Source organism: Helicoverpa zea, chromosome 12 (genome assembly GCF_022581195.2).
Source record: "Helicoverpa zea isolate HzStark_Cry1AcR chromosome 12, ilHelZeax1.1, whole genome shotgun sequence".
Classification (NCBI taxonomy): domain Eukaryota; kingdom Metazoa; phylum Arthropoda; class Insecta; order Lepidoptera; family Noctuidae; genus Helicoverpa; species Helicoverpa zea.
In genome coordinates, this window is record NC_061463.1 from 750,157 (window position 1) to 757,693 (window position 7,537).

A 7,537-nucleotide genomic window follows, 5' to 3' on the forward strand; every position below is an offset into this window, starting at 1 on the left:
ATTTAAAACAAAAATTAAGTTCACTGAAATTAACTCGTACCTAAAATGAACACTTATTTTCCAGCATTTAATTCAACCTTTGCAGATGAAATCGCACATATTGTTTCATATATTTTGCATTCAGAAATATTGTTTACCAGTAGTAAATCTTCGTTACTATCTAATATTTCTTACCAGTAAATCTCCATCAATGTCTTCGTGTGAACCAAGCCTTACCTTCCCCGTCCCGCCCTGTCCATGTAGTCACAGCACTAGTAATTATAATTACGACTACACAATATCTTCATAATGTCCGCCGTGTTTAACATTCTACGACTTAAGCTTGTGGCACATTGTAGCAGCACCGCAACAGCACGGCTGCAGCACGGCGTCGCCTCGAATTAAGACTACGGCTAGCTGCCAGCGCGCCAACCACGCGCTGTCCGCTCGCCGTAGGCGCGCTGTCCGCTCGCCGTAGGCGCGCCGGCCGCGCGCCGGCCGCGAGGTGTAAGCTTGCTGTCACCGCAAACTCAATATTATTTTAAGACGATTATGATTGATGTTATGATTGAACACGACGTAATGACGTTGTTTCGCTGCCGGCTCGGAGTCGGCGCGCAATTAGCACGCCGTCGGCGCGCTGTACGCATGAGGTCCGCTCGCTTGCAGCACGCGGGCGGCGAGTCGAGTTGTGTGGAAGCGGCAAGCACGCTGACTGCTCGCCGTTGACTTTTTCATATTGACATTACGAAATATATTATAATATACACGATTTAATGCTCTAAATTGAATGACAACTTAAATGCTGGTGTGGAGCCGTGCTGTTGCAGTGCCGCTATAATGTGCCATAACCTTTATTCATAGGTTTTATGACGAAAGAGAAGGATGTATTTACTTTATTGTATATCGTTAAGAGCGTGTACGCTCGGCGCGCGATGTCAACTTTAGGTAATTCAACGCAAAAAATCGCGCAGACTAGCGTCGCGGCTGTGTGCGTGCCTATCATACTTCACGTATAGTCACACAAACCATTTTGATCCTTTCGAGTGAAATTGGTAGAACAAAAATATATTATTTAGTAAATAGTTAATAGCAAGAAAATAGTCTAAGTCTATGCATGATTAAAATATAAAAGCATGAAAATAAGTCGTTAATACTTACACTCTTTTGCAAAAAAATCGGGCACCTATGAAAACCTTGGTTATTACATACAATTTTCAACAGTACTAAATAGTCGACTGATGATTAATGGCAATGTTAAGAGTTTCTGTATTTTAACCGATTTCAAAAAAAAGGAGGAGGTTTCAATTAGATTGTTTTGTGATTGTTCTCAATTTGATTGTTCTCGATTTCTCAAAGACGCCTGGACCGATTTGAAAAATTGATTGTTTATATGAATGGTCCAGTCCATCCAGACAGAAAAATTGTGGTCAAATAAGAACAATTGCCGGAAAGCAAAATATTGGTGAAGAGCTTGGGTTTACCATTGCAAATAAAGTTTTAAGTTTTCTATCCTATATGCTTCAAAAGTTATTCGGGATCAAAAGTCAAAATTTGGGTACATCCAAAATGAACATATAAATAAAATTATAGCTCGATTGGTAACATACATCTGCAATAAGTGATTTCTAGCCTAAGGAATCCGCCATATTGGATTAAGACTCGCGACACATTTTTTTTTCGAGTTATTTATAGCATGCCCTTTCATTTGATACCCATATCGTAGGAATGCATTAAAAACATTTGTTTCTCCATCTTGGGTATACCGCCATATTGGATATAGAATCATACATTGTCATTAAAACTGAACGTTCAAACAAAATTTCAACTCAATCGATAAAAAAAAATATGATTCAAAATTGAGCTTTAAATAAAATAGTAATGTATCAAGATTTGTTGGTCGCGCTTGAAATGTACTCTATTCTCGGCATCCACGGCAGAGGTTATTCACCCTACGCGATATGACGGAGCGACACGTCCTCTCTCTGTGAAGCCTCGCGGCGGTCTGGTTTGAGTTGACTCGCGTGCAGCGTTTTATAGTAGTTTTTAAATAATTTATAAAAAAATAAAAACGAGAGATTAAATTATAATATAAAGTTTATGTTTTAAAGAAAGAGTTATATTACTATAGTAAATAATTGTTATATTAAATTAAGTGAGATAGAATAAAATAAATTCACAATTTTTCACATTGTTAAAAAATTTTTTTCTGAAAGATAGAGACCTAAATCAAAAAATGTTTTCAACTAACTATAGGCATGGGGATTTCGTCTATGAGTAAAAAAATAAATATAATTAGATTTGCCACTGTTTTCACATGAATTTAAGCTTCGAAATAGACGCTGAACGGGAATTTTATAAAACATATGTTACGTTATAGGGTTTTTCAGTATTTAATCTACACAAATTGAAATTTATGTTCAATTAACTATATAGACAGTGAAATTACCTTGCTTTATTAAAAATTAACATAGTTATAGGATAAGTATTTAATTAGGAACAGCGGTTTGAAAAGTACCTTTGTAGGCCAAATGGCGCGCGGTTGACATACACGCTCTTAAGAAATTGATTTGAAGGGTTATTGCTTTTGTTTGTTTGGCAATTTTTCAGTTTGCTATTGTTTTTTTTTTCATTTTTGCGTGTTATGTGTTTGATGGGCATCGGATGGCCTGGGTAACTGGGAAGAGAAAGACAGATAGGGAGTCGCTCCTTGTAAAGTACTAGTACTCAACTGTATCAGGTTAAACTGATGATGATTTGGAAAAGTCAGATGATGAAAAAGTTTATCAGGGCATTTTTTATGATATAATGACAATTACTTACAATTTCAAAATCAGGGCATTAGCTGACAATTTTATTTTATTGTATGTTCTATTTACAAATTACACAGTGATCACAACAGAATATCCATTGAAGTATCGATAGTCTGCATCGAACCTAACGTCACCGAAGTCATACCGGCTCTCTGATCGGCGCACGCGCAGCGGGACGCGCAGTGATAAAAACAAACGGACAGCCTTGTTTACCACTTTTAAATACTTGCCTTACATTAATGGGTACTACTATTTGTTTTTAAGTTTTTGTACCGTGACTTTCTAGTGAGATCAGTAGGCCCTTGAAAGTTGAAAGTGGAATACTTACGTGCTAATGAGCGAATGCGGACTTGAGTTGCTGAATTTAATGGAAACAAACCCTTCATTCGTTATTTGTGTATGTGACAGTTGATATATATAGTAACCCTGAAAAACAGACAATTATGAGCAAGATTGTTATGCGAAAGCGTTATTGTAGCTCTGACGTAAAGAGTGACTACAGGACCTTTGTTTTTCTAAACAGTGCAAGTATGACACTCCTTTCTGCTGCATTCGCTAACGAAAAGGCTGACTGAAATAACTATGAAAGGTTTTTGTTGAAAAGAGTCTGATAACTCTCTGTTCTACCCATACCTCATCCGCTAAAGGTCATATGTATGAACATTCGTACTTAGCTTTAGGAAAACGTATACCTCTCGTATAGGTGTCAGGTTATTAGCCAGAATTTAATAACTCTAGCAATTGGTAGTGGACAGTTACAAGTTCTCATGTACCTCTAGAAAGTAGTTATGGATCTAATTATATAATATTACTGTATATGACTTGACCTTGTCTTGTTTGTCAGTCTGTGCGTCAGGACTTTCGACAGAATGCAGTTTGTTTTCAAATATTTAGAGCGATGTCAAAAAATTTACCTCGTGAAACCGTTGGCGGAAGCTTGTTTTATTATATCGATATAAATACGTATGGAAAGAATCGAAAACAAACAGATTTTCTATGAAAAATAACGAGCGTCAATTAGAGCTTCATTAATTTACAACGCTTGATTACCTTAACTGATTGGTTCCTGATCAATGATTTATCTGTATTTGTTTTGTTTATAGATTTATAAAAAAAAGAAACAAAGATAGACACGATGGTTTTAAAGAAAATCAAAACTTTTTTATAAAGAAAATCTTCATTCCAATTTATTGGCGGATATTGGTGCCGCAGTGATGTGTGTTAAAACTGTAAGAAATTGTGTGAGTTTCAGTTATACATTAGCGAATGTAGTAAATTGTGCGTAATGTGAAATTGTGTGTGTTATATCTTCATAAGTTTGTCACCCCCTCGGGCTATATTTAAGTAATTTGTAATCACAAGGTGGGAGGTTGATGGATTGCACAATTAAATCGTTATGGTGATTCTGCCGGCACTATGTCAATAAAATCATCGATTAACCATAGTTAAGCTATTAAAATTTGCTTAACTAGCGGAAGATCATCATCCAAACAGTTCCACGACTCGAAACACTCCTTGATCTAAAGTAATTGCCGAAAGCTTCATCAAAGGACCGATTACAATCGATTAAAAAAATCGATGTTTCGATATATCGATTCCATGTACGGTATGAGTTGATCGTGTAAATAGAGCCAGGTGCTCACGATTGAGGATCATGAATAAGTCATTACGGTTCCCCCCTGAACCTGTGACCTATGTCTCCATTGAACACAATCGTAGATATAACGTATTGGTTCGAAGAGCGCCTATTATGAGAAATACTCGCTATTTCAATCTTGAAAGTATGACATTGGGTGCGATTTTTTTAAAGTTTTGTAACCACCATTTATCATCCTGACGTAATTTTTGAGTGTTAGTTAAATAACTGGCTTAATAAGTAGGTGCGTGTATTATTAAATAATATTTTTTGCTCAAAATTTTCGCAGAAATGTTGTATCGTGACTTGAAAATGAATGAAGGTTAGGTTTAAGTTCAGTAATAATGGCTGTAAAATAATATGCAACTGTTTATGATAATAAAGTCCTTCACGATTTCCGGCTGTCCTAAATCAAAAGATAAAAGTTATAAGAAGACAAAAATTAATTAATAAATCATATAGGGTGACAAAGAAATTTATTAGAAAGAAGCAGATGAATAATCACTACATCATAGGACACTATCCATTTCTATATGTGCACTATCCGTTTCTCTCCTAATTTATCACCAAAAGCCAAACCAAATTAAATTGACAGAGCTCACAACAGCATCATCACAAATCCTCCTCTTAAATAAATCTATTCCCGCTCAATACATCACGGGCTGTCTACCAGCATCTCATTAAGATCGTTTAGCGAAACAAATAGATGCTCAGCCGTTCTCGATAAACACTGTATAAATACAGCGAGCTGCATCACGACCGATTGAGCTATTGAGCTGTTCACGGCTTCAGAGTGAGCTGTTTTAGTTCACGCTTCAAAATGAGGAAAAACAAACTAGGTAGTTGAAAACCACTGCATCATAATAATTTAATTAGGGCTACAGTTCTTGTCAAATGCCGCGCAAAAGCTGTATATTTTTTTAACCGACTTCCCAAAAATGATGAGGTTCTCAATTATCTTTATTTTTTTGTTATTGCATTTTATCTATCGTGAAGTTTAGGGTCACTGTATCCAACTTCGGACAATAAAACCTATTCAGCAAGAACATTACAACATATTCTTAAAATCTATCTTCAATATTTCTACTAGAATTCCGTAATAAGCCTTCGCGAACATGGTCGGAGCACTTCGGGCTAATTCGTGCAGGTTCGGTGACACAATACCGAGGGATTCAGTTACACGATGTTACTGTATTGATGGATCGAGACTATCAATTTATTTTATGATGTTAGTCTGTTTTGTACAACCGTTATTGGGTTTGTTCGATTTTCTTTATCTTGTTTGTTGTGTTGATTTCGCTGGTTATAATGTAGATGTTGATTGCTGTTTGAAGACTGAAAATAGCGTGAAACGTTCAGGAGTGGTTATTAAATCGGTTGTAATTTTTTGAAATTTCGATTTTTAAAACCATTGCTTATTACAAATATGAAAAAAAGGATATTAATAAATATTTAAATATTTAAACGCTATATAAAAGAAAAAGTCAACACTCCTGTATTTTCTTAAATCTTAAAGCCCAATATTTCTACGGCCCACCCAAATTTTATCAGTCATGTTAAATTACCAAATAATAGAGCGCGAGCCCATAGCCATCAATAGCCACAAAATATCAATAATAAAAATACAAGTTTATGTAATGAATACCTTATATTTTGGTAGTGTAACACATAACAATATATCACTTTAAACCACTGGGCGAGCTTAACCTATAAAAAGAACATTTAAGTTCAAACTGGTAGTAATATGATCCGAGTATGTTAGGAATTTACTCTTATTCAACAGTTGTAGAAAAAGCGTTATATTTACATAAAATATTAGCGTTGTTGTATATTTATCTGCGGTTTAATGTTGTTTTCTTGTTTTTAATTAACATTTGAAATGGTCTGTTATGTTTTGAATGTGGAACGGTTAGAATGTTTGTAGGATGTTGGCACGTGCTAGTAGATAATAAAAAACTGTGACTTACATAAGAACTTGGTGACGCCAATTTACGGCCATAAAACAACCCTGTTTTAGAAAAAAATATTTGACTAGACGAAAACATAGAACATACATAGAACTAAATCAAGTCTTTACGAAATTCTTTTCATATGAACAGACAGGCAGATAATTATGTCGATTTTCTCGTTAAGTGACTTTGATAGGGGGAGGTAGAGTGACCGTTTGTGTGCTTTTTTTACCACAGTGGCAGACCTACCATAGTTCGTACAGTGGGCATGCTCATTGCCCATATTTTCTTGTGACTTCTTTTTGTGTATTTATTCTATACTCCACTTTATGCTCCTTTGACATCATAAGGCTTTGAATGTTGATAGCAAACATCTTATGCTCGTATGACATGCTGTAACATTTATTTTCTTGTTATGTTTTCTCTACTGTTTGCGAGTTTTTATTGGATTGTTGGTTTTGCTCTGTCCTTTTGTGTTGGGGAATTAACTACCGCTGAGATCTTTGTCCTGATATGAATTAGAAACTTATACAAAAATGTATAAAAATCGAGAGAGCCTCTATACTCTCGATGTTTATAATTTTTAAAATACACAGCCATTGAAAGTAAACAATTAAACAAAACATTAAAATTAATAACAATATTACACACTTTCTACTGCCAATTACAAGACCCACCAACAACCATCAAACGTAACCTACCGACGCCATTTCGCTAACAAACTTCGCCACAATTTTGATAGCAATTACCCACAATTCATAAAACATTTCACAACAAAAGTAAATTGGAATATCGGCCGAAAAACCAATCTGTAGACCCCAGTGACCCCAGGTGACCCCGGTTCGTGACCCCAGCAGTATTAATTACGTCGCGTGCCATTTCCAATGATTCTGCGCTTGCGCAATGACGTCACACATCCGTATACAGAGGTGATAGGTTGAGGATTCCTTACTTATAAATGCAAATGTGAGTTCGTTTGTTTGTTACGCTTTTTACTATTAAACGAATGATTTGAATTGAGTGAAATTTGCTATGGAGGTAGATTAAAATCTGAGAAAGGTTATAGGGTACTTTGTCATGTGAATTTTTAAGGAAGCTTTATATAAAATTCAAGTGAAACCGTAGGATAAAGGTAGTAAGCTACAAATGTGATTACTTGT